We start from the raw sequence: 26859 nt of genomic DNA, 5'->3' as shown, positions 1-26859 counted from the left end.
ATGGTTCCTGCGGATTTTTGATTCTGTAAATAATCTGGAATTTAAAAGGAACCATCTCATTTCTATATGACTTATTAGTACTGATAACCTTAAAACCTCTATATTCTTCTTGTAAGAACTTGTGTGGTCGACTAATGCCTATTGGGGAAGGAAAATGGCCACCCTTGGTCAGGCCTTTAGTGGGGAATAGACCAAGTGGGAGCCGTTGGGTCCCGTACCCTCAACGCATGGTTGGGGGGGTGGGGGGGGGGGGGTGGCCTGCTGCAACACACACACACTAACCACCCCCCACACACACACTGACCACCTCCCATACACACACACTAACCACCCCCCTTGATATTATAATAATATTATTCATTCGCTCCTTTTACCCCATCCCCCACCCTATCCACTCACGCATAACCCCCAACTCGCAGGTGCAGCTAGAGAGGGAGAGGGAGAGAGAGGGCAGGGGCAGAGAGAGGGCAGAGGGAGGGGGAGGGTGGGGGAAGAGGGAATGTGGGGGCAGAGGGAGGGTGGGGCAGAGACAGAGGGCAGAAGCATGGGGAGGGGGGGGTGCACGGTGTCACAGGGGGGGCTGGTTCCCAAACGCAATACTCCCTCGCTCCAGCTCCGCTTCTGCCCAGGTCCAGTCAGCGGGCTCTGCCTGCGGCAGCAACCTCCCCACCATGCGCCGGCCCGAGGCGAGTACAGGGTCCTACTTGCTCATTCTTTCTGCGTCTTTTGAATAACCGGGGAGGGGGGGGGGGGTGAGTGGTCATGGGGTGACGTCACTCACAGCTTGTGGAAGATGGCACGGGGAGCAGACCCATTGTGACGTCATCAGTGAAAGACAGTCGTTTTTAAATTCAAAGTTTAGTCAGATTTTGTTAACATTTTCATTAATAACTTGAGAAATAGGGCATGAAATTTTCAGATAAGGCGATTTTGGACTCCACGGGAAAAATCTCTACCGGAGATTACTGCGTCGCTTTTTCACGAAGATAAGATTACGCACAAACACACAAATAAATACACATCCAAGATCAGAGTTTTATAAGTATAGAGATGTACATAATGTAATTCCAACAACTCTCATCTACTTCTACAGATGCACCGTAGAAAGCATTTGATTGGGATGCTTCACAGCATGGTTTGGGAACAGCTCCAGGCAAGACCCCAAGAAATTGCAGAGAATTGTGGGCGCAGCCCAGACCACCACACAAACCAACCTCCCTTCCATTGACTCCATTTACACCTCACGCTGCCTCAGCAAAGCCAGCAGCGTAATCAAGAACGAGTCACACCCTGGTCGCTCCCTCTCTGCCCTCTCCCATCAGGCAAGGGATACAGAAGTGTGAAAACGCACACCTCCAGATTTAGGGACAGTTTCTTCCCTGCTGTTATCAGGCAAGTGAACCACCCTACCGACATCTAGAGAGCGGTTGTGAACCACTTCATAGCGGGAGGATTTGAGTATAGGAGCATGGAGGCCCTACTGCAGTTGTACAGGGCCCTGGTGAGACCACACCTGGAGTATTGTGTGCAGTTTTGGTCGCCTAATTTGAGGAGGGACATGCTTGCTATTAAGGGAATGCAGCGTGGGTTTACCAGGTTAATTCCTGGGATGGCGGGACTGACATATGATGAAAGAATAGATCGACTGGGCTTACATTCACTGGAATTTAGAAAGATGAGGGGGATCTTTTAGAAACATGTAAAATTCTTAAAGGATTGGACGGGCTAGATGCGGGAAAAGTGTTCCCTATGTTGGGGGAGTCCAGAACCAGGGGTCACAGTTTATGACTAAGGGATAGCCCATTTAGGACTGAGATGAGGAAAAACTTTTTCACCTTGTTCATCACTGGGTCAAAATCCTGTAACTTCCAACGCAACGATATTGAAATGTAACTTCATGATGATGGGCATTCCAATCATTTCAAGGACATTGCGCAATGGGCAACAATGCTGTCCTTTCCAGCAATGCTCACACCCTGAATACTGAATATGAGAAAAGTATAAGATGGATGTCAAGAGTTGGATGGATCGTCCCTTTTCATTGAGTCTGAAGGTGGTGTTAGAGCTACCGCCTTGCAGCGCCAGAGACCTGGGTTCGATCCTGACCACGGGTGCTTGTCTGTACGGAGTTTTTACGATCTGCCTGTGACCTGCGTGGGTTTTCTCCGAGATATTCGGTTTCCTCCCACACTCCAAGGACGTACAGGTTTGCAGGTTAATTAGCCTGGTATGAATGTAAAATTGTCCCTAGTGTGTGTAGTAATGTGCAGGGATCAGCGGACGGCACGGACTCGGTGGGCCGAAGGACCTGTTTCCACGCTGTATCTCTAAACTAAACTAAACTAAACAAAACTAAGGATCCTGACCCGAAACGTCGCCTCTCCATTTCCTCCATGGAAGCTGCCTGACCCACTGAGTTCTTCCAGCACTTTGTGTTTTACTCAAGATTCCAGCATCTGCAGTTCCTTGTGTCCCCATTTTATTGTCCATAGTCATTTCTCAACGACTGTCACACAGTAATCAGGCATTCCGGTTTATCCCTAGCTGAACTTTACCCTTTCTTTGGTTACATACACATAGTTCATCCAGATTTCTGAGAAATTTAAAAGTAACATCCAAGCAGTTTTATTTGACTCACCTTCCAAAGGCAAGGTGCTATTATTATCTATAATGAGTAGATTGGCCTTGAGAGTGCAAATGTCATAAAATACTCTAAGTATAGCATGACGCATTCTCTTTGAAGAATCTGCTGCCAATGATCAACAAGATCTTTAGGTGAAATGGGCTTTTATCAGAATGCATTCAACATTCAATAAACAAACGACAGCAATTACAATGTACAATAGACTTCACATTTTCGTTAGATTTAGAAAGTGATACCTCGCTTATGTTTGTTTGCACTAAAGCTTTAAGTGTAAAGACAGACAGATCGGAATAATCTGCGCACTGTGTGGTACTGTATATTAATGTTTAGCTTAATTTAGAGATACAGTGCAGAAACAAGCACTTCGGCCCACTGACTCCACAACGACCAGCGATCCCGCACATTAACACTCACCTACACACACTAGGGATCATTTTACATTATACCAAGCCAATGAACCAACAAACCTGTAATGTCTTTTGAGTGTGGGAGGTAATCGAAGATCTCAAATCAAACCCACGCAGGTCACAGGAGAACATATGTACAAGTTCCATACAGACAGCACCCATAGTCGGGATCGAACCTGGGTCTCTGGCGCTGTAAGAACTGTAAGGCAACAAAACTACCGCCGCGCCACCGTGCCGCACCTATATAAATGTATATAAACTGACCTGCACCAAGGAATCTAAATACCAGATACAAGTTAACTAAAGATATTATGTTTGTCTCGTATCTAACAACAGAAGTTTGCATTGATGCCGTGGCATCAGATGTGGATTAAGGTTCAAACTCGGATTTGTTTATTACCATATGCACCATTCATGTGAACAATTACATTCCCACACGAATCTCACAGACTGTAAACACACAGTAATGATAAATACAATAACTACCACAACCTCTCCCTCAGTGTCAACAAGACCAAGGAGATAGTCAATGACTTCAGTAAATGGGAGTTGTACACACCCCAATCAACGTCAATGGTGCTGAAGTGGAGATGCTCAAGAGTTTCAAGTGCCTGAACGTAAATATCACCGATGATTCGCCCTGACCTAACCACATTGACATTGCAGCCAAGAAAGCACACCAACGCCTCTACTACCTCAGAAGATTAAGGAAATTCAGCATGTTTAGTTTAGAGATACGGTGTGGATACAGACCCTTCGGCCCACCGGGTTCGTGCCGACCAGCGATCTCCGCACACTAACACTATTTTACACACGCTCGGGACAATTTGCTATTTACCGAAGCCAATGAACCTGCAAACCTGCACGTCTCTGGAGTGTGGGAGGAAACCTGAGCACCCGGAGAAAACCCACGCAGGTCACGTGGAGAACGTGCAAACTCCGTACAAACATCAGGATCGTAGTCAGGATCGATCCCGGGTTCTTGGACCTCCAAAATATTCCAAATGGAATTTAAACTGGAGGTGGCAGAGGGTGAACTTAAGCAAAAAAGGATTGTTGGAGAAGAAGAGCTACTTTAAATTTAGTTGCATCTGGTTGAGTAACTATGGTAGGGTGAAGACTATTCCATGCTTTAATTGTGCGGGGGAAGAATGAATTGCCGAAACATGTAAGATTGTTAAGGGATTGGACACGCTACAGGCAGGAAACATGTTCCCGATGTTGGGGGAGTCCAGAACCAGGGGCCACAGTTTAAGAATAAGGATAAGCCATTTACAACGGAGATGAGGAAACACTTTTTCTCACAGAGAGTGGTGAGTCTGTGGAATTCTCTGCCTCAGAGGGCGTTGGAGGCAGTTTCTCTGGATGCTTTCAAGAGAGAGCTAGGTAGGGCTCTTAAAAATAGCAGAGTCAGGGGATATGGGGAGAAGGCAGGAACGGGGTACTGAGAGGGGATGATCAGCCATGATCACATTGAATGGTGGTGCTGGCTCGAAGGGCCGAATGGCCTACTCCTGCACCTATTGTATATTGTCTATTGTCTACACATCTGTTTTGGTAGCTGGTATCTCAAATTGGATCGAATGCCCTCGTCTGCTCCTAATAGGTTTGGGTTTGGTAATCTATGTCGAACTGACCATTTAACATTTTGTAAAAACAGGTCTAATGGTGAACTTTACGTTTGTCTTGGAGAGGGTTCCACCCCAGTGAATTCAGAAGTTTGGTAACACTTGCTTCTTTCTCATAGGTATTTGTAACAAATTGAGCTGCCTGTCTTTGACTCGTTCGATGGAAGAAATGTTTCTATTTGTGTATGGATCACATGCTGCAACTGCGTAGTCCAAATGTGGTCTAATGAGGGTGAAGTATAACTTCTCCTTGATAGAAGTTGAACAATGATGATAGTTGCGTCTCAGAAAATTTAGGACACCTGTTGCTTTCACCGTTGCATGATGAGTCTGACCATTCCAACGTAGAACGTTCTGTAATTTGATGCCAAGATACTTGGTCTGTTTGGATTCTTCAAGGGTGGCACCAAGTATATTGTATGATGTTTCACCTGGTTTCCTTTTCCTGGTGACACGCATAGTTTCACATTTGGATGGATTGAACTGCATGGCCCATAGTTGTAACGACTCAACCATAGTATCAAGATCTTTTTGGAGAGCATCTTTATCATCAGCTGACTTAATTGGACGGTACAGCAAACAATCATCAGCGAATAGTCTGGTCGTGCTTGACTTTTTCATGGATGTCATTAATGTAAAGCAAAAACAGATGTGGGCCAAGTACTGTGCCTCGAGGTGTACCACTCAACACTGATCAGAGCTTTTTCCATTCACACTGGAAACTGGAAATCCATCGTTTTGTGTTGGAACGAACACTGTAGAAGTCAAGCTTCCGAAGCAGTCTCTGGTGTGGAATGACATCAAATGCTTTAGAAAGGTCTAGCACTACTAAATCCATGATGACATTGCCATCTAGGTTCTTGGCCAGGCCATTTGTCGTCAGGATAAGCTGAGACTAGCATGATCTATGCCTCGTAAATGCTTTGTTTTGGCAGCAAGAATGTTATGTTTGCTAAAGTGTCTCATCAAATTCTATCAATTAAATGCTCCAGCAGTTTGCAGCAAGTTCTTGTTAATGAAACAGGATGATAATTCGCCGGGTTGGTGGTTGAACCCTTCCTAAAGAGAGGAGTGACGTTAGCCTTCCTCCAATCCAGCAGAACATCACTTGAGTCAAGCGACTGTTGGAAAATGAACTGCAAAACAGGAGCCAGTTCTTCGGCCGCGATCTTGAGGGCTTGATTCTGCATCTGGTCTGGTCCAATAGCCTTTGTTGTATTCATGTTGAGCAATAACTTCTTGACACCTTCAACCTCAATTTTAATAGCAGGCATATCAGGACACGGGCTGGGCGGTAGAACTGGAAATGATGAAGGCTCTGTATCTTCCCGGGTGAAACGTGTTGAAATTGGTTTGCAAGAGCTTCTGCTTTTGCCTGGTCCTCAGTGATCAGACAGTTGTTCACTTTAAGCATCTGGACACCAGTGTTGTCTGTCTGTCTAGATTTCACATGTTTCCAAAAAGCCTTGGGTTGCTCTCCACCAAGAATAGAAGAAACATGTTGTTTATGAGCACTCCTAATAGCACGATCAATTTGCTTTCGCACTCTCGTAAAATTGTCCCAATCCAGTTTGGATTCAGATTCAGATTCAGATTCAGATTCAAACTTTATTGTCATTGTGCAGTGTACAAGTGCAGAGACAACAAAATGCAGTTGGCATCTCACCCAGAAGTGCGAACACAGAATAATGGAACAGTAAAATATATATACTGTATGTAGTGCAATTTTCGGGGCGGGGGGGGGGGGGGGGAGTTCAGTCACTGGGGGAAGGTGGTGGGGGGGGGGGGGGGGGGGGGGGGGGAGAGGGTGATTGCCAATCACCAAGGTGCAGAGTTAAGCAAGGTAACAGCCACAGGGAAGCTGTTCCTGAACCTGCTGGTCCGGCAACGGAGAGACCCGTAGCGCCTCCCAGATGGGAGGAGGGTAAACAGACTGTGGTTGGGGTGAGAGTAGTCCTTGACGATGCTGCGCGCCCTTTGCAGACATCACTTGCTTTGGACAGACTCAATGGAGGGGAGTGAGGAACCGGTGATGCGTTGGGCAGTTTGCACCACCCTCTGCAGTGCTTTCCGGTCGGAGACAGAGCAGTTGCCATACCATACTGTGATACAGTTGGTAAGGATGCTCTCGATGGTGCAGCGGTAGAAGTTCACCAGAATCTGAGGAGACAGATGGACCTTCTTTAGTCTCCTCAGGAAGAAGAGACGCTGGTGAGCCTTCTTGATCAGTGTTGAGGTATAGTGGGTCCAAGAGAGGTCATCAGAGATGTTGACCCCCAGAAACCTGAAGCTGGAAACATGTTCCACCTCCGTCCCGTTAATGTGGATGGGGGTGTGCGTGCCGCCCCTAGACCTTCTGTCGTCCACAATGAGCTCCTTGGTCTTCTTGGAGTTAAGGGCCAGGTTGTTGTCAGCGCACCATGCGGCTAGGAGCTGGACCTCCTCCCTATAGGCCGACTCATCGTTGTCGCTGATGAGGCCAAACACCATTGTATCATCTGAATACTTGATGATGGTGTTAGTGCCATGTACAGGTGTGCAGTGGTCGGTGAAGAGTTTGTACCCCTTTTTTTGCACGGATATAAAACTTCTCTTTCTTACTGCAGAGGCATTTCAGTTTTGCCGAAAACCAAGGAGGACGCATACGGCCCTTAATGTGTTTTTGAGGAACATGATTTGTAACAATGTTATTTAAAAAGTCTCTCAGTCACACCCAGTTGCCTTTTACAGCTCTTTTATCTGGTTGCAGGTTGAAGAAAACTTTCCCCAGTTTTTTTGCCAAGTCTTATAAAATTCCTCGCTGTTCACTTTTCTCCAGAGGGAAATTTTACGCGGTGGTTTTGAAGGAACTTTAATCTTTGTGTGCAGTTTTGTTTGGATAATAAAATGATCGCTGATTCCAGCACACGACGAAACCTCCGAAATTAAATCTGGATGCGTAGTCAACAATAAATCTAAAGTATTTTCGATGCCACTTGTCTCATCACGCCTGGTTGGGAAAGTGACTTTTTGGGACAGGTGATTTTCCAGAATAAGGCCAGCTAGGGCTTCCTGAAGAGCCCCATTTAATTCTCTTTGTGTGCCTTCAGACCAATCTACATTGAAATCACCCCCCCAGGATGATAAGAGGCGAGGCGTTAATTTTGGAGATGTTCGATCCAAGATCTAAAAGAGTTGCTGTCTATATCAGTTCTTTCAAAACAAGGAATGGTATTGTTAACTCCGATGAAGACACCACCTCCATGCGAGTTTCTGTCCTTTCCAAAAAATTGGAGATGAGGAGGGAAAATCCCAGCAGATTTGACTGATGGGTCTAGCCAAGATTCGGACACGATAAGGATATCAGGGTTTTCAGTTTCAATAAATAAATTTATCACAGCAGATTTTCCTTTATACCGCACAGCAATTTTGAACCCATGTTTATTGCTGATATCATTGCGATCACTATCTTTTTTGATACCATGAATCTCATTTTGAGCATCACCGTTACACACAATTCTTCGTCCATTAACATGGCTCGAAGGGCCGAATGGCCTACTCCTGCACCTATTTTCTATGATTCTATGTTTCTATGATGGTGGCGAGAGCTGGTGGAGGGGGAGGACGGGGAATTGTCATCATCGGGGGTATTACTCTTATCATCTTTCCCAACAACGGTCCAGCCATCCTTTGCCTTCACACATTTCAACGGAGGAGGGTTTTTCCCTGCTTTGGATGTCGTTGCACAAGACCACACAGAAGCAGTTTTTTAAAGCGTTATTTTGGGTAAGTGACCAGCACAAATTGGGCTGGATGGTCTTAAATTCTCATGATTCCATACGTCACAATCAGAGTCCTCACTCAGAGATGTAAGACTTTCAAATGAATTGCTCAAGTTGAGCATAGTTGTATGGTCGTTTGACGAGTCAAAAAATGAGCTAGCAAGGTTGATGACATCGCACAATGGGCATAACCAGATGTCATTTGGATTTTTGGAGTGAAAAGCAACAGTGTCGTTTGACACATTGGAGTAGTTCAGGTGCCATACACCTGGCAGCCAGTCATTTGCTGCATTGTTACTTTAGTGAGCATGCTGACCCGTTGCATCGTGGCTTGGTTCGGCAACATGAGCGTCCAGGAGCAGAAAAGGCTGCAAAAAGTTGCAAACACTGCCCAGTCCATCATTGGCTCTGACCTCCCTACCATCGAGGGGATCTATCGCAGGCGCTGCCTCAAAAGGCTGCCAGCAACATCAAGGACCCACACCATCCTGGCCACACACTCATCTCACCGCTGCCATCAGGTAGAAGGTACAGGAGCCTGAAATCTGCAACATCCAGGCTCAGGAACAGCTACTTCCCCACAGCCATCAGACTATTAAACACAACTTCAAACAAACTCTGAACTATAACAGCCTATTGCACTTTATCTGTTTATTTATGTGTGTATATATATATTCTATGGTATATGGACACACTGATCTGATCTGTTCTGTATTTATGTCTAAAATATTCTGTTGTGCTGCAGCAAGCAAGAATTTAATTGTCCCATCTGGGACACACAGTACCCACGCTGAACAACTTAATATGTGGACAATCCCTCCAATGCTTTGTATTTCTATCAAACCAATAGACAATAGACAATAGGTGCAGGAGTAGGCCATTCAGCCCTTCGAGCCAGCACCGCCATTCACTGTGATCATGCCTGATTATCCACAATCTGCACCCCGTTCCTGCCTTCTCCCCATATCCCTTGACTCCACTATCTTTAAGAGCTCCACCTAACTTTTTCTTGAAAGTATCCAGAGAATCAGCCTTCACTGCCTTCTGAGGCAGAGAATTCCACAGATTCACAACTCTGAGTGAAAACGTTTTTCCTCATCTCCATTCTAAATGACATACCCCCTATTCTAAACTGTGGCTCCTGGTTCTGGATTCCCCCAACACCGGGAATATGTTTCCTGTATCTAGCGTGTCTAATCCTTCAATAAGATACCCTCTCATCCTTCTAAATTCCAGTGTATAGAAGCCCAGTTAGACACACACTGACCCAATTTAAAATTGTACACAGATTATATTCCTCAAAAACAAAACTAAATAAAATCTTTCCAAATGTCTCTCCCATCTGTGATAAGTGCCTAACTAAAGAGGCAACAATAGCACACTCATTTGTTTCCTATGCAAAACTTCAGAAATTTGGGAAGGAAATTTTTGAAAGCTTTTCAAAAATATTTAAATTAAGACTGGACCCAAATACAGAATTGATTATTTTCGGAGCAAGGGAAGACTGTTCCGAACTAACTATATTTCAAAGATGTTTCCTAAACTATGGTTTGATATCGGCAAAAAAACATACTTAAATTCTGGAAAAATGCTCCTATCCCAACGTTTAAAATGTGGATCACAAATATGTCGGAAATACTACATCTCGAGGAAATGAGACTCGTTCTAGCAGGAAAACAACAAATAATTCTTAAGAATATGGTCACCTTTTATTGATTTATTACAAGTGTAATATGGTGCAACACAACCCTGGAAAGGAATTGTTTTAGAACTAGGTGATGCTTGTGAATCGTTATGAATTAGGCACATTCCCTTTCTTTTTTGTTTAGCTCTACCTTCTTTGGATTTTTTACTTATTTCATTTCCCTTTCTAAGGCCCTCTTTTCTTTGGGGCCTGTTTTCTTTTCTTTTTTCTTTCCATTTTTTTTTCTTCTTCTCACATTCTCAAACACGCAGTTTATTTAGACATCATCATTCATTTAACGGCAATTACTGCAGACTACACTTCACCACTATCCTTATTCTTCTCTTCTTTCTCTTTTCTCTTTTACTATTACAGCTTAAAGTTTAAAAAAAAGAGAAGTTGCACACGAAATGTATTATATTGCATATTATGATTAAAATGTATGTACAATGCTTTTAATTAAAAAAAAAAAAAGATGACAGTCCCGCCATCCCAGGAATTAACCTCGTGAGCCTACGCTGCACTCCCTCAATAGGAAGAATGTCCTTCGTCAAATTTCGAGCCCAAAACTGCAAATAATACTCCAGTTGTGGTCTCACCAGGGTCCTGTACAACTGCAGAAGGACCTCTTTGCTCCTATACTCTTGTTATGAAGGCCAACATGCCAAAAGCTTTCTTCACTGCCTGCTGTACCTGCATGCTTACTTTCAGTGACTGGTGTACAAGGACACCCAGATCTCGTTGTACTTCCCCTTTTCCTAACTTGACACCATTCAGATAATAATCTGCCTTCCTGTTCTTGCCACCAAATTGGATAACCTCACATTTATCCACATTTGAAACAAGTTTATTCATGGATAACCCCTTGAGATGGACAGTCATCTCGTTTTCGAGGGGGTCCAACATAGAACATACAGCACAAGACATAACATACATAGAGGCTCTCATTGACCCACCTACCCACACACCAATCCCAAAACCTCTCCATCCCCACTTGTTATAGTTTATAACAATTGTTAATTGGCTTTACATATCCAATAATAATAATAGTTATGTGTTACAGCATAATGTTGATGCATAATACCATATACCACCTATCATACATCGTACGTTAATACATACTATCAACATTATTACATGATATATTATTTCATGATATTGTGACATAATACAATATAAGACCTTGTTACACTATGCAATACAATAATACATAAGTGTAATGGCCATGCATATACAATAGTTATGCCAAATGATCACACACAGAGCAAGCTAGATAAAGGAGCTCGAAGATTCTAATACTAGAAACAGGTACATGGTTTTATAAGGAAGGGTAAAAGTGTATTTTTAAATAGACGAAATGAGCTAATAGTTCTTATGGTACTAGGCAGAGTGTTCCAGACAGAAGGAGCTTTGAATTTAAATGCACGTCTCCCAATTTCTTTGTTAGTTCTTGGAATGAAAGAGAAGGGTTGCTGAATATGTCTTAGTGAATATGAGGGTGTGTATGGTAATAGGTCTTGTTTTAAATAAGAAGGGTAATTGAGATGGATGCATTTAAAGATGAACTGGAACCAGTGGTAGCATCTTCGAGCGTGGGGGGGATAACCAGTTTAGAGTTTCGTACATAGAACAGTGGTGAGTTATATATGGACACCTTAAAATAAATCTGCAAAGACTATTATAAACTACATTGAGGGGTTGAAGATGTGTATCAAATGTATTCTGATAGACAATATCAGCATAATCCAGTGTTGGTAGTAGTAGTTGAGAGACAATTCTTTTTCTCATCTGAAAGGTGAAACAATTTATATGGCGGTAAAGAATAGCTAGATTACAGCTGAGTTTTTTAGTAATCGTCTCACTATGCTGCGTAAATGAAAGCGTTGGGTCGAGCCAAACACCAAGATATTTGAAGTTCAATACTTGTTCTAATGGTGATCCTTCATTAAATGATATAGTCAGATCTACAGAATTACCAAGGCCTTGTCTGGTACCAAATAACATACTGCATGATTTATTTTTATTTAAAATTAATTTGTTAAATAATAGCCATTTCTGAACAGAAGTAAGATCTGATTGAAGGGATCTTTCAATTTCAGACTTGTTAGTACTAGATGTATATAGCACTGCATCATCGGCATATAGTTGTGTTTGGCAGTCAGAACAGATATTAGGGAGGTCGTTTATGAAAATAGAGAAAAGGAGTGGTCCCAAAGACGAACCTTGCGGGACCCCCTTCTCAACAATTAAGGAATTGGATTGACTTCCATTAAAGGTGACACATTGGCGTCTGTTATGAAGGTATGAGTTAAACCACAGTAGATTGTTTTGAGAAAGACCATTAGAGTAAAGTTTATCAAGCAGTAGGTAGTGGTCAACAACATCAAAGGCCTTGGTTAAATCAAGAAAGAATGCACCGGTGAGTTTACCATCCTCAGAAGCAGTGAACACATCGCTGGTGAGTTTTAACAGAGCTGTAGTTGTGGAGTGATTGGGTCTGAACCCAGACTGGCATGGAGATAGAATGTTGAAAGTTGAGACATAATGTGATAGCTGGTTGAACACTAGTTTCTCGAGGATTTTAGCCACCGAGTTGATAATTGAGATGGGGCGGTAATTGTTAATATCGTGTGGGTCGCCTCCCTTATGCAGTGGAGTAACATTGGCACACTTCCATGCGGAAGGGAGGGTACAAGTTGAGAAGGACAAATTAAACAGGTTGCATAGTGGGTACATTAGAATATTAGCTCCTAACTTAATGAATTTAGTCTCAATACCAGCTGGTCCAGATCCACAATCATCCTTTAATTCATTAATAGCATGTTGAACGTCAACAGGTTATATTTTTTGAAAAGAAAAAGAGCTTCTACATGTAGAGGTAGCTGGAAAGTCACATATAATAGATGAGTCAAATACAGTAGAGCTACATACAGTGGAGAAGTGCTGGTTGAAAGCATTGGATATAACAGCAGGGTCCTGAATGATGTCATTGTTGACCCGAATCTGAGTGCTGATATTTTGATTTGATTTATTAAGAACATTATTTAGTCTTTTCCAGAACTTTTTTGGATTATGCATGTCTTCAGAAAGATGTTTTTTAAAATGACTTGATTTAGCATTACATGTTTTTGTCATACACTGATTCCTTAAGGACCTATATTTTTCCCAATCAGCAGGGTCCTTTGTTTCCCTGAAAGTCTTCCAGACTTATCCCGCTCATTAAAAAGGTTGATCAAATCAGCACTAATCCATGGTAAATGTTTTCCCTTGACATTTATTTCTCTCCAGGGGGCATGCTTATCGATAACTCTTGTGACTTCAGTGTATAAATAATTCCAGGCATCCTCGACAGTTGGTATAAGTTGAAACCTGTCCCAGTTTATTGCAATCAGGTCATGCATATAATTATCATAATTAAATTTTCTACATTGTCTAACACGGATATGTTTAGGAGGGAGACGGGAAGGTTTAATCTTCCACACACAGAAAATAGCAGAATGATCGCTAAAGCAATCTGACAAAACACCAGATGTTAAGATTCGGTCAGGATGGGTAACAAGAATCCAATCTAATAGTGATGTAGAATTGCCATGAACTCTGGTAGGTTCGTTGATTAACTGGGTCAGGTTTATACTTTTAAGCAAGTTTTTGTCGTTAGAAGAGGAGCGATCGAGCCAGTTTTTATTGAAGTCACCAAGAAGCACTAATTCACATGGGTGTTCAATAGAGGTGAGAGTGGAAATTAGGGACTTAGTTGAGTCAGGATGAACAGGGGGGGATCGATAGTGAGTGCCGATAATTAGATGTTTATTCTCATGAAGTTTTAACCTAATGAAAAGGCTTCCAAAGAGAGATGAGGTTACTTTAGGGATGGCAGGTTCAGATATAAAGCGAGTTGACACATAACAAGCCACACCTCCAGCTCTCGTAGGCCTATCTGCTCTATATAATGCAAAATTATCAATATGAATATCATTGTCACAAATTTCACTATGTAACCATGTTTCTGAAAATGTTATTATGTCAGGTTTATTCTGTGCAATCCAAACTCTAATTAAATCTATCTTTGGAAGAAGCCTACTAATGTTCAAATGGATGATTTTTAGGCCTTTAGCTGTATCAATTGTGGATCAATTGGGTGTAGATAAGGTTGGGGGAGTGGGGCAGGGAAATAGCATGAGAAAGGGGACGAGAGAGCCACATACACAGATTGACACAAACACACACACACAGAAGACAGGACAGACAAAGCACACAAGATCAGGCTGCGTCATTGAGAGAGAGAGAGAGAGAGAGAAAAAGAAAAAAAAAAGCGAGCATACACACCTCAGTCTGCATAGCTCATATTTATGCAAATAGATCAAAGTATGAGGTCCTGGACCATTTATGTTTAAATTAATGGGGCATTATGAAGCCCAAAATAACAACTCATATTATCGCATATGGTTAATAAAAAATAAAAAATGAAAATAAAAAATCTAGATTAAACTTCATATGCCTTTAATTGTCAATTTATCAAATTTCAATATTCAAATAATTGGTAATTGATTATAATCAATTGTTTATAGGGACCAATCCTTTACCATTCAAACAACCTTTTACATTTCGTATAGAAAAAGAAAATTCAACTCTTAGTGTTACGACGTTTTACGGCAATTGCGACACTTTTTACGGCAACAGTAGTAAAGCAGCATCAATCATAACAACTCTCATGCCAGCTACAACTTTGCAAATAAGACAGAAAAATCAATGCTGGTCCAGCGGTTAAATAATTACAAGAGGAGCTGCCGGCATCATTTTTATCAAAATCAAAAGTTGAGTAGGAAAATTATAGAAAAAATACAACAAAAACCAGCTAAACACAAAGTTCATCGGCAGACAACATTATTGTGCTAACGCTATCACCAGCCACTGGCCACCAACATTAGGCTGTTATATCAGAGTCCATGGAGGAGTTAATGGAGGAGAGCTCACCAAGAAATGTCTCAACTTCATCAGGAGTGCGAAAGAACTGTGTCTTGCCAGCGTGGACAACTCTCAGTGTGCAGGGAAAGATCAATGCGTATTTGATGTCACGGTCGCGTAGCTTCTTCTTAGCCGCATCATACTCCCGGCGTCTCTGGACAAGACCAGCGCTGAAGTCCGGGTAGATATGAACCCGAGCTCTGTTGTACTCAAGGGGCACATTTTTCTCCCGGGAGAGCTTCATTATCCTCAGCTTATCCTGATTAAACTGCATCTGCCATGCAACTGCCCACTCACTCAACAAGTCCTAGTCACCCTGTATCTTCGTAGCATCCTCCTCACAGTTCACACTGCCACCCAACTTTGTGTGAATCCAGATTCCATATGATGTGCCATCCTCTTACCCATCCCGATGCCAAGTCTTGGAACCCACTTGTTTGTTGGTGAGGCATTGGGACCTCCTGTAGTGTATTTAAAGAGAAATTGACAGTTGATGTTTCAGCTCAGGGCCATTCATTTGGAGTTTCCACTGGTAGGACCAGAGGTCATAGCCTCAGAATTAAAGGGCGCTCTTTTAGAAAGGTGGTGAGGAGAAACATTTTTAGTCAGAGGATAGTTAATCTGTGGAACTCATTGCCATAGAGGGCTGTGGAGGCCTAGTCAGTGGATATTTTTAAGGCAGAGATGGACAAATTCTCAACTAGAATTGGTGTCAAGGGTTATGGGGAGAAGGCAGGAAAATGGGATTGGGAGGCATTGATCAGCCATGATTGAATGGCGGAGTGGGCTCGATGGGCCAAATGGCCTAATTCTACTCCTATAACTTGTGAACTTGTGGAGTGTTAAGCAGGACATCTCTCTTAGCACTCCAGGTGAATGGTCCTGACCCGGAACGTCGACTGGCCATTTCTCTTTACAGATACTGCCTGACCCACAGAGTTCCTTCAGCAGCTGACATTTTTCAATCTCTCCTCACCAAAGCCGTGCATGCCGACCCACCACAAGATGCAATTTCCCATCTGTGGTTTCAGCCACAAAGCAGCGTGTCGAATGCCACATTATTGACTCTCTGACTCTCATTTCATTTTGGCACCGCTCCCATCGTTCTCCCATTCCTTGACTTTGGCAAAGACTGGTTTTGTGAAGAATAAAGCAATATCCCCCCTCCCAACACCCCTCCCACCATTCCCCCCACAACCCCTGCCCACCCCACAACCCCTCCAGTTCACTCAACAATCCATCTAATATTGCCACTTTTCCATTAAGGGAATGCATTCCTCCAAGTCTGCTGGAGAGATAATGAAGATGCTAGGCTTATTTTCAACAAGTCCAACAATTTGTTGGTATAAATAGCTAACTAAAAATAATCATTCCCCTGGACTGGTAGCTTGCTTTGCACCAATACGTTAGAATTAAGGACCAAAGTAAGCCTCGAACTGATCAATGATGTTGTTATACACTGTGATACATGAATAAATGTGTAGGAATGAACTGCAGATGCTGGTTTAAACTGAAGATGGACACAAAATGTTGGAGTAACTCAGTGGGACAGGCAGCATCTCTGGAGAGTAGGAATGGGTGACGTTTTGGGTCGAATCGTCACCCATTCCTTCTCTCCAGAGATGCTGCCTGTCCCGCTGAGTTACTCCAGCAATTTGTGTCTATCTTCGTGATACAAGAATAATTCTTTACACTTGAACATCAAAAAAACTAAGGAGCTGATCGTGGACTTTAGGAGGGCACATCATCCGAGGACGTACACACCATTGAGGATAAATTGGGAAACTGTGGATAGGGTGAGCTGCTTTAAATACCTGGTGATCCACATCTCTGAGGATATGACACAAATATGCCGCAGCACTTGTGAGTAAGGCAAGGCAGCGCCTTTACCACCTCAGGCAATTGAGGAAATTCAGAGTGTCTCCGAGGATCCTCCAGTGCTTCTACTCAGCGGCTGTGGAAAGCATCTTGTTCGGAAATATTACAATCTGGTTTGGGAATTGCTCTGCCCAGGACAAGAAGGCTCTGCAGAGAGTAGTGCATTCGGCCGAACGCACTATGGGAACTTCACTCGCCTCCCTGCAGGAACTATACATCAGGAGGTGCAACTCCAGAGCCAACAAAATCATGGGAGACCCCTTCCACCCCTGCAACGGAATGTTCCAGCTGCTACGGTCAGGCAAACGCCTCCGTTGCTATGCGGTGAGAACGGAGAGGTTGAGAAGGAGTTTGTTCCCAGAGGCCATTAGGACTAAACTCCTATCTCACCAGGGACTAACTGTACTGTACCACTACTGCTTTTTTTTTTAATTGCTGTTTTTTTCCCTTTTTCCTTCCGCCCACAATATTTAATATGAAAAGGAATGTGATTCTGTTACATTCTGTTTGTCGTTTGTTTGGTTGTTTGTTTGTTTGTCTTTTTGCACAAAGTCCGCGAGCATTGCCACTTTTCATTTCACTGCACATCTCGTATGTGTATGTGACGAATAAACTTGACTTGACTTGACTTGGAGTACTCAATTAGCAGGCACGTAAAGCAAGCCCAACTGAATTATTAAACAACCAACGTAAAAAGACAAGTAATGAGATTGTACAAATCAAAGATCTTATAGCATCCGCTATAGGATCTTTGGTACAAATGGTCCAACCTAGAAGATGGCTAAGCAGAATATAAATGGAATGGGAGAAAATATGAAATAAGTTAGACAGGTACATGGATAGGACAGGTTTGGAGGGATATGGGACACGCATGCGCAGGTGGGACTAGTGTAGATGGGACATGTTGGTTGGTGTGGGCAAGTTGGGATGAAAGGCCTGTTTCGGCACTGTGTCACCCTATGACTCACTCAGTTAGTGGCTATTTGGTCTATCCCGTCCACCTTCCAAACCTGTGGTTCCATGATCTGGCAGAACAAGAGAAGTGGCTGCACCACAGCACCACATCCAACACGGTCTGCTCCAAGTTAGAAACCAGCCCCTCATCTGCATGGGGTACAGGGAAGAGCTGGGGGAGAAGGTGCGGGGGGAGGGGGCTGCGGTAGCATTAGCAATAAATGCCTCATTTCATTGACGCCACCTCAAAACCAATTACTTCACTGAAGAAGGGTCTCGACCCAAAACGTCACCCATGTAGTGGCAGATTATTATATCGTTCAAGGAATCTTTCCTCTAGCCACTATGAGTGAAGACAGGGGTAAGGAGATAAGAATCGATACACATCCACGAGCTCTCCACGAGACATTCAATGCCATCAAAAAATAAATCTTCAAAACACAGTCTCTTAATTACCAGTTTCTTTATTGTCGTAGTAAAAACCGTAAGAAATTCATCCAAACTTCTTCTTGTTTAAGTACTTTTTGATCTTACTTGTCGTCAAATCATGTATGGTGGAACCCGTGCATGGTCGAAAGCTGTGACCTCTCCCCCATGCTTCTTCTTCAAACTAAAAACGACTAGCGTCTGTGTGAGAATCCCAGCCGCAAACACGCCTCCGACCAAGTACTAAATCCCACCCACATAATTACAGGCAGATAAAATATAAAGGTACTGAGTTAAGCTAAATGGCTACTACAACCCAGTCCTTCTCTCCAGAGATGCTGCCTATCCCACTGAGTTACTCCAGCTTTTCTGTGTGTATCTTAGTTCACTGTCACTGTGTCTAAACCCTGAGCTTACTACCCGATGGTACTGTGGTAAGATGTCTGGCCCATCGGTTGCAGCTGCTCAAGAAGGAGGTCCACCACATCTTCTCAAAGTCAACTGTTCATTTGTAACAAATGTAACCACAAGGAACAGCAGATACCGGTTTGCAAAAAATAAGAGTACTGGAGCATCTCAGCGGATCAGGCAGCATTTCTGGATGACGTTTGGGTCAGCATCCTTCCGGCCAATTGCAGTAGGGGCGCGAAAGCTAAGAAAAGATGTAGGGGTGGGACAAAGGCTGGCAAGTGACAAAAATAGACACAAAATGCTGGAGTAACTCAGCAGGGTCAGAGAGCATCTCTGGGGAACAAGGACAAGTGGTGTTGCGGGTCGGGACACTTTTACAGACTGAGGAGGAGTCCTGACCCGAAACGCCACCTACCCATGTTCTCCATAGATGCTGCCTGACCCGCTGAGTTACTCCAGCATTTTGTGTCTATTTACTTTGTGTCAGTCTTTGGCCCGCCCCAAACCTCTCTTCCAGCTTTCTCCTTGTGCACTACAGTCACTCTGAAGAAGGTTCTGACCCAAAACGTTGCCTTAACCACATTCCCCAGAGATTCTGCTGACCCGCTGTTACTCCAGCAATTTCTCTTTTTTTTCCGTTTTTGGTGCTCCGGTTTCCTCCCACACCCGAAAGATGCGCAGGTTTGTAGGTTAATTAGCTTGTGTAAAATTGTCCCTAGTGTGCAGGATAGAACTAGTGTATGGGAATCGCTGGTGCATGGACTTGGTGGGCCAAAGGGCCTGGTTCCACACTATATCTCTAAACTAAACTAAACTTCAGGAGTATTTCATTGGCTGCAAATTGCTTTGAGATGATCCTAAATCCTGCAAGGCAAGTTATTTCTAAACCTGTATGATGTGCTTGGAGGACATCTTGTACACACCAGCGGTAGAGCTACTGCCTTACAGCGCCAGAGATCCGGTTTCGACCCTGACAGTGGGTGCTGTCGGTACAGAGTTTGTACGTTCTTCCCATGACCTGCGTAGGTTTTTCTTCGGGAACAATGGTTTCCTCTGCAACTCTAAAGACCTGCAGGTTTGTAGGTTAATTGGCTTCGGTAAAATTGTAAATTGTCCCTAGTGTGTGCAGGATAGTGCTAGCTGGTGGGGATGGGTGATCTGCATGGACTCGGTGGGCCGAAGGGCCTGTTTCCCTGCTGTATCTCTACAAAAGAAATCTTCTGTGGAACTTAGCAATTTGAGTATTTTGTATTTTGAGTTGAGGTGTTTGATTTCCCCCATCCAGGCACAGCGGCCTGTTATATTATTTTGAATCTTACCTTCTATCCACTAATGATCAATTGTGCAATGTTGTTGCCTTTTCCAAATTGTTCAGTCAGGACATGACTAGATATCTTCTGTTAGCTCAGATAATGGCTCAAGGTCTTGCACTGCTTACCTTCATTGATAGTCAAATAAGTAGAAAATGCCACCAAAAATGTCCCTGGACCTTGACCAAGGATTTTCATTTCAAGAGAGTTGTCTAGTGTCCAATGAAGATATTGTGGCTTGTGGTACTGCACATAGATTGCAAGACCGTTTTTGTTCTTATATAGTGGATAAAGTGTGTCTCATTTCAGCCCTGCGTATCTGTGTCACTGTTGAATTTAAGGTCATAAGGTCATGTGATAAGGGCAGAATTAGGCCATTTGGCCCATCAAGTTTACTCCGCCATTCAATCATGGCTGTTCTATCTCTCCCTCCAAATACCATTCTCCTTCCTTCTCCCCCATAACCCCTGACACCTGTACTAATCAATGTATTAATTAAGTGATTTGTATAAATGTCCTGTTATGCCCCTAAAACACATAGAACAGTACAACATAAGAGTGTCAGAAGGAACTGCAGATGCTGGTTTTCACCGAAGAAAGACACAAAATACTGCAGTAGCTCAGCGGGACAGGCAGCATCTCTGGAGGAAAGGAATAGGTGACGTTTCGGGCCCTTCGGCCCACTATGTCTGTGTTGAACATGATAACAGGTTAAACTAATCTCCTCTGCCTGCACGTGGTCCATGTTCCTCCATTCCCTGTATATACACTGCCTATCTAAAACCCTCTTAAATGCCACGATTGTATCTGCCTCCAGCACAACCCTGAGCACTTTGTGTCTTCCTTTAAACTTTGCCTTTCCCACCTTAAAGCTATGCCCGCTCGTCTTTATAGGACATAGATGGTTCTTTCCATTGCAAGGTAGTGATTAGTATGATAATAAATGAAAGGATGTCACCTTTAAAACATGTGTTATACCTTAATTGAAACAAACACACTGCTGCAGGAACTGAGTGATAGGCAGCATCTATGGAGAGAAATGGATACACAATCTTTACATACATTTCAGTATTTCATAGCAGTAAGAGGTCAAAGAGCTTCACATAATAGAAGGATACCATTTGACCTAGTATGTCCATCTCAGCTTTGTCTCTCTTCACTTTGTTACCCATTCGTAAGTTTGAACGTCCATTTCCTTTCGTTTGAACCATGTGCGTTCCAGCAAATCGACCCCGGTTTTTATCATCTTTCCTCCAAGCAGAAGACTTGAATCACCATGTTTCATTTTACTGAATCTCTCTACAATCTACCCAATTGTATTTACATTCTTATTGCACAAGAGCAGCCAACACGAGGTGTAACGGTCTTAGCTTTCCCTCGTTGGTTCTCTTGAACTGTTGCCACAACTCTGTGTAACATCAGATGAAATGATGTTCACCTGTCTAACATGAAACTTAGTACAGCATCACATGTACAGCAGGTATATTAGCAGCACTGGCTTAAAGGTGCAATAGGTCTACAGGGCAGAAGGACCTTTAGGACCTTGAGGTCAGTGCTGCTAATACAGTATACCTGCTGTACATTAGCTGCTGAAGGACCTGGCGGGCTGCTGGGAATAAGGACAGACCATTGGCAGCTGAGTACATAGACCTCGTGGGTCGCCCACGGCCACATGTGGCGACAGGCCTGGTTTGCAACCACAGAGCAGGACCCAGTGAGCCCCCACCTGCAGGGGAAGCTCAGACGCCACCGAGCTCGGCCCCAAAGACCGGAGAGTGGAGGAGGAGGGAGAGAGTGGCGATGGCGGATGTGAGGATTGGGCAGGCAGTAGAGGGATCACAGTATTGCCTCTTGCGCCTTCAAGGTTGGCTGCGGGAGGCGGTCGGGCGAGAGGAGGGGCGTTGGTTGGCGGGCCGAGCCATTCAAGGGCGACGGAGGAGCCCCTGCAGCAGCCTGTGGCTTACCTGGACCAAGGGTGTCATAGAGTCATAGAGTGAAACAGCGTGGAAACAGACCCTTCGGCCCAACTTGTCCACACTGACCAACTTGTCTCAGCTACACTAGTCCCACCTGCCTGTGTTTTGTCCTTATCCCTCCAAACCTGTCCTATCCATGTACCTGTCTAACTGTTTTTTAAACGTTGGTACAGTCCCTGCCTCAACTACCTCCTCTGGTGCTCCAGTACATCCAGCATACGCATAGTGGACATTGTGAATGGCACTCAAATATAGCGACTGTACATGATGTGTGAGCTATGCAAAAAGTAATTTCACTGCGCAGTGCATAGATGACAATAAAGAACCATTCCCCTTTTCCGGATGTGGTTAGAAAGGGAATACGCCCCATCCACGGGCACCCTTGGGGATATTCGGGACCGCTGGGCACCGCAGGGTGTTGAATGCATCCTCAATAAGGATTGTAACATAGCTGTATGGTAGTTTATTTGGGGTAGTTTGTATTGTATTATGGTGGTGGGTTCTGGTTTGTTTTATTGTAGGGTAAATATTATTTTTTAATAATTTTTTTTTTAAAATGGTGATAAAATAAATAAATAACTAGATAGATAAATAAATAAATGAAGAGCCATTGAACCTTTCAACATCCTCCTGTGCTGCACTGTGCAATATATGCAGAATGCATAGCAACAATGCATTACATTTTCCTTGGCATCTCCACCAAGACGCATGAGTCCCACGTCTGGATAGCCAACAGAGGCAACTGCACGATAAAAGAAAATTTAAAAAAAATTGTAGATGCTGGAAATCTGAAATAAAAAGAGAAAATAGTAGAAAGGCTTTGCAGGATCTTCTACTCCTAGTGTTAGCTGGGTTCTAAACCAGTGTTAGCTGGGTTCCACTTTCCACAGGTGGTTGGGTGAGTGTTTCCACCATTTTCTGTTTTCATTTCATCAGCAGAACTAATGAAAATAGAGATCAATGCGTGGAACTACTGTAGATCCAAGAGGATTTTCTATTTGGCGAGAAATAAATAGATGAGGCGAGAGAGGGCGTCACGGTGGTGCAGCGGTAGAGTTGCTGCCTTACAGCACCAGAGACCCGGGTTCGATCCTGACTGCAGACGCTGTCTGTACAGAGTTTGTATGTTCTTCCCGTGATCTGCGTGTGTTTTGTCTGGGTTTGCTCCGGGTTCCTCCCACACTCCAAAGGTGTACGGGTTAGTAGGTTAATTGGCTTTGGTAAAAAAAAAATGTAAATTGTCCCTCATGTTATTGTGTAGGATAGTGTTATTGTGCGGGGATCGCTGGTCGGCGCGGACTCGATGGGCCAAAGGACCCGTTTAACTGCTGTATCTATAAACTAAACTAAACTAAAAAGCTGAGTACTACCATCAATAACAACTCAGTTCCCACGCCTATCCTGACTATACTTCCTCCCACCCTGCCTCCCGTATGAACTCCATTCCACTCTCCGCTTCCTCTTTCCCTATTGTTATTTGGTCTGGTGAAGCAATGATCGGTGCAGGTGCTACTAAAATGTCTTCCTTCTTCCTGAATCGTGACTTCTCCTCTGCCCTTGGCCGCAAACCATTCATTTCCTGCACCTCTCCTCTCACCGCCTCTCCTCCTGTGCAGAGGAGGTGCAGAGTTCAGTGTAGACACACAAGGAACTGCAGATGTTGGCTTTCAAGAAAAAATACACAAAACGCTGGGGGCACTCAGCTGGTCAGGCAGCATCTCTGGAGGCCATGGATAGGTGACGCGTAGGGTCAGGACCTTTCTTCAATGTACAGTTCCTCTGATCATTTACTTCCATCCCACCCACTGAATCATCCATTGCAATTTCTACCAGCTCCATGGTATTCCACCAATAGTTGCATATTCCCCTTCTTCTGTCGTATGTCTTTTAGACCTGCAGCTCCGTTGAGGCGAGCCAGGCCAACGTGTCATCGTCCAGGTCAACCAGACCTCGTTCACCATTCGGTGGCCGGTGTTTGGGGCAAATTATAACTATGTGCTCCACTGTCTGTGTTGGGTCCCCGCACTCGCAGGAGGCGCTGTCCGCGAGGCCCCACCTCTTCATCGCTACTCCATATAGTCCGACGCCTGTCCTCAAGCGGTTGAGGGTTATATTCCCCAAGCCAACTCTTCACCATTTTTGGAGCAACTATTCTCTTTATGACTACCTTCCCTCACCACCACCTACACTCCAACTCATGGCATTTCCCCATAAAACCACTGAAGTTACAAATACTTGTTCCTTCTCCTTTGCCCTTCCCATCATGCAGGCGGCCAAATAATCTTCACAGATGAGGCAGTGATTGACTTGCAATTCTTCCAACCCAGCATACATAACTTGGTCTCCTCTGGAGAAACCAAACTCATATTGGTTGGCCACTGTACACCGATGTTCAGGGGTGACCCAGGCTGCCACTGTAATTCTCCATCCCACTCTGATCTCTCTCTTTCTGTTCTCCTATGCTGTTAACATGAGGCTCAACACAAAAAAAGTATCCTTTATTCTCATTTCGTTGCCTTGCAGTCATACATATAATAAAATAACAAGTCTTTGTCTCTTCCCTCCTTGTTCTCCCTCTGCACTGAAGCAATCCAGGCCTCCGATGTTGTCGTCCACAGGGCCCGTGGCCGAACCTCCAAGTTTGAGGAACAGCATCTCATCTTCCATCTGGGCAAGGTGCAGCCTTCTGGACTCAAGACCAATATCTTCTACTTCAGGCACCTAACCTTCGCTGTATTAGAACAGGCTCCTACAGCTCTAATCACCCATCGATGATATAGCCTTAGTTTTCTCCGTCCTTTAGTACAGTCTGATCTGCTGGTCATGTTCCATAACCCAACTACTTGTAGCATGGTACATTTCTTTGGCTAATAATAATTATAATCTAACGGCTATTAACTAATTTGGCTGGAGAATCTCTACAAGGGGTGGTCATGGTGGCGCAGCGGTAGAGTAGCTACCTTACAGCGAATGCAGCGCCGGAGACCCGGGTTCGATCTGACGTACGGAGTTTGTACGTTCTCCCTGTGATCTGCATGGGTTTTCTCCGAGATCTTCGGTTTCCTCCCACACCCCAAAGACGTACAGGTTTGTAGGTTAATTGGCTTGGTAAATGTAAAAATTGTCCCTAGTGGGTGTAGGATTGTGTTAGTGTGCGGGGATCGCTGGTTGGCGCAGACCCGGTGGGCCAAAGGGCCTGTTTCCACGCTGTATCTCTTTTTTTTAATTTAAAAAACATCTCTTGATGCTGATGAACACATAATCAGTGATGTAAGCTGGGTTCATTGGGTGTTTCGGGTCTTTCAACATCAGACACCCTCACCCAGGCGACCCAGGCGTGGTTGATCAGACCACGACTTGTGTTCAGGTGGCAATCGCTCCTCCCCATGGACCTCCTCTCCTGATCCAGAGCCATTTCGAGGATTTCTCCGTTGCCTCTGTGGAGTTCTTGATGGCTCTTCTCCTCTCCATTCCGTTGATGCCCAGTGCACTCACGGCTTTGTAGAGCTAAACTAAACTAAACATAGCCCACAGCAATCCTGGTTTCACTTTATCACAGGTATTCTCTTTGCCCTATTCATAGAATAGTACAGCATAAGAACAAACCATTTAGCCGACAATGCCTCTGCAGAACATGATGCCAAGACCAACTATTATCTGCCTGCACATATTGTAATTCCCCTCCATTCCCTGCATTGTCTATCCAAAAGCCTCTTGATACCACTACCATCTCTGTGTCCACTACCACCCCTGACCTCATGTGCAAGGCACCCACCACCCTCTGCATAAAAAAACTTGCCCTGCACATCACCTTTAAACTTTACCCGTTACCTTAAACTTTTCTCCCACATCTTTGTGGCAAAGTGAAACGACTTTTTTTTCTCTTTCCCAGTTCTTTTGATGGATTTTGAACCGGAAATACTAACTATCTTTCTCTTTCCATAGATGCTGCCTTACCTGCTTTACCTACTGAAGTCTCCCAGCATTTTTTGTTTGTATTTTTGATTTCCAGTATTGAGTCATAGAGTGATACAATGTGGAAACAGGCCCTTTGACCCAACTTGCCTACACCGGCCAACATGTCCCAGCTACACTAGTCCTACTTGCCTGCATTTTGTCCATATCCTCCTCACCTGTTCTATCTATGTACCTGTCTAACTGCTTCTTAAGTGTTGGGGCAGTCCCTGCCTCAACTACCTCCTCTAGTAGCTTGTTCCATACACCCACCATCATTTGTGTGAAAAAGTTACCCCTCAGATTCCTATTAAATCTTTTGAATTTAATTGAATTGAATACATTTTTGAATTGAATACATTTTATTAGCCAAGTATGTACACATACAAGGAATTTGCCTTGGTGCTTTGCTCGCAAGTAACAACACGATATACAGTAAACAATTAAGAATAAACCATTATAATTTAAACGTGAAGAATGCAATAAAATACCAGGGGAAAAGGAGGTTAAAGACTTTTGGCTATTGAGTAGAGCTACTGTTTTTATGTCTGGCTGTGGCGGCTTTGACAGTCCGGAGTCGCATTCCAGAGGGAAGTGCTTCAAAGAGTTTGTGGCCAGGATGAGAGGGGTCAGAGATGATCTTACCCTCTCGCTTCCTGGCCCTTGCAGTGTACAGTTCGCCGATGGAGGGAAGGTTGCAGCCAACAACCTTCTCGGCTGATCGAACGATTTGCTGTAGCCTCCGGATGTCGTGCTTGGTGGCTGAGCCAAACCAGACCATGATGGAGAAGGTGAGGACAGACTCTATGATGGCCGTATAGAATTGGACCATCATTGCCTGTGGCAGATTGTGTTCCCTCA

General features: G+C 44.0%; 1 long non-coding RNA gene across 1 annotated transcript; it reads left to right on the top strand.

Moving 5' to 3' along the window:
- Positions 1 to 2447: 2447 nt before the first annotated feature.
- Positions 2448 to 26533, top strand: LOC116985054. Its single transcript, XR_004415200.1, has 3 exons — positions 2448 to 2468; positions 19457 to 19459; positions 26417 to 26533. It is a non-coding gene; the product is annotated as an uncharacterized LOC116985054 (long non-coding RNA).
- The last annotated feature ends 326 nt before the right edge of the window (positions 26534 to 26859 follow it).

This window comes from Amblyraja radiata, chromosome 21 (assembly GCF_010909765.2).
Source record: "Amblyraja radiata isolate CabotCenter1 chromosome 21, sAmbRad1.1.pri, whole genome shotgun sequence".
Classification (NCBI taxonomy): domain Eukaryota; kingdom Metazoa; phylum Chordata; class Chondrichthyes; order Rajiformes; family Rajidae; genus Amblyraja; species Amblyraja radiata.
This window is presented reverse-complemented; position numbering and strand designations above follow the sequence as displayed.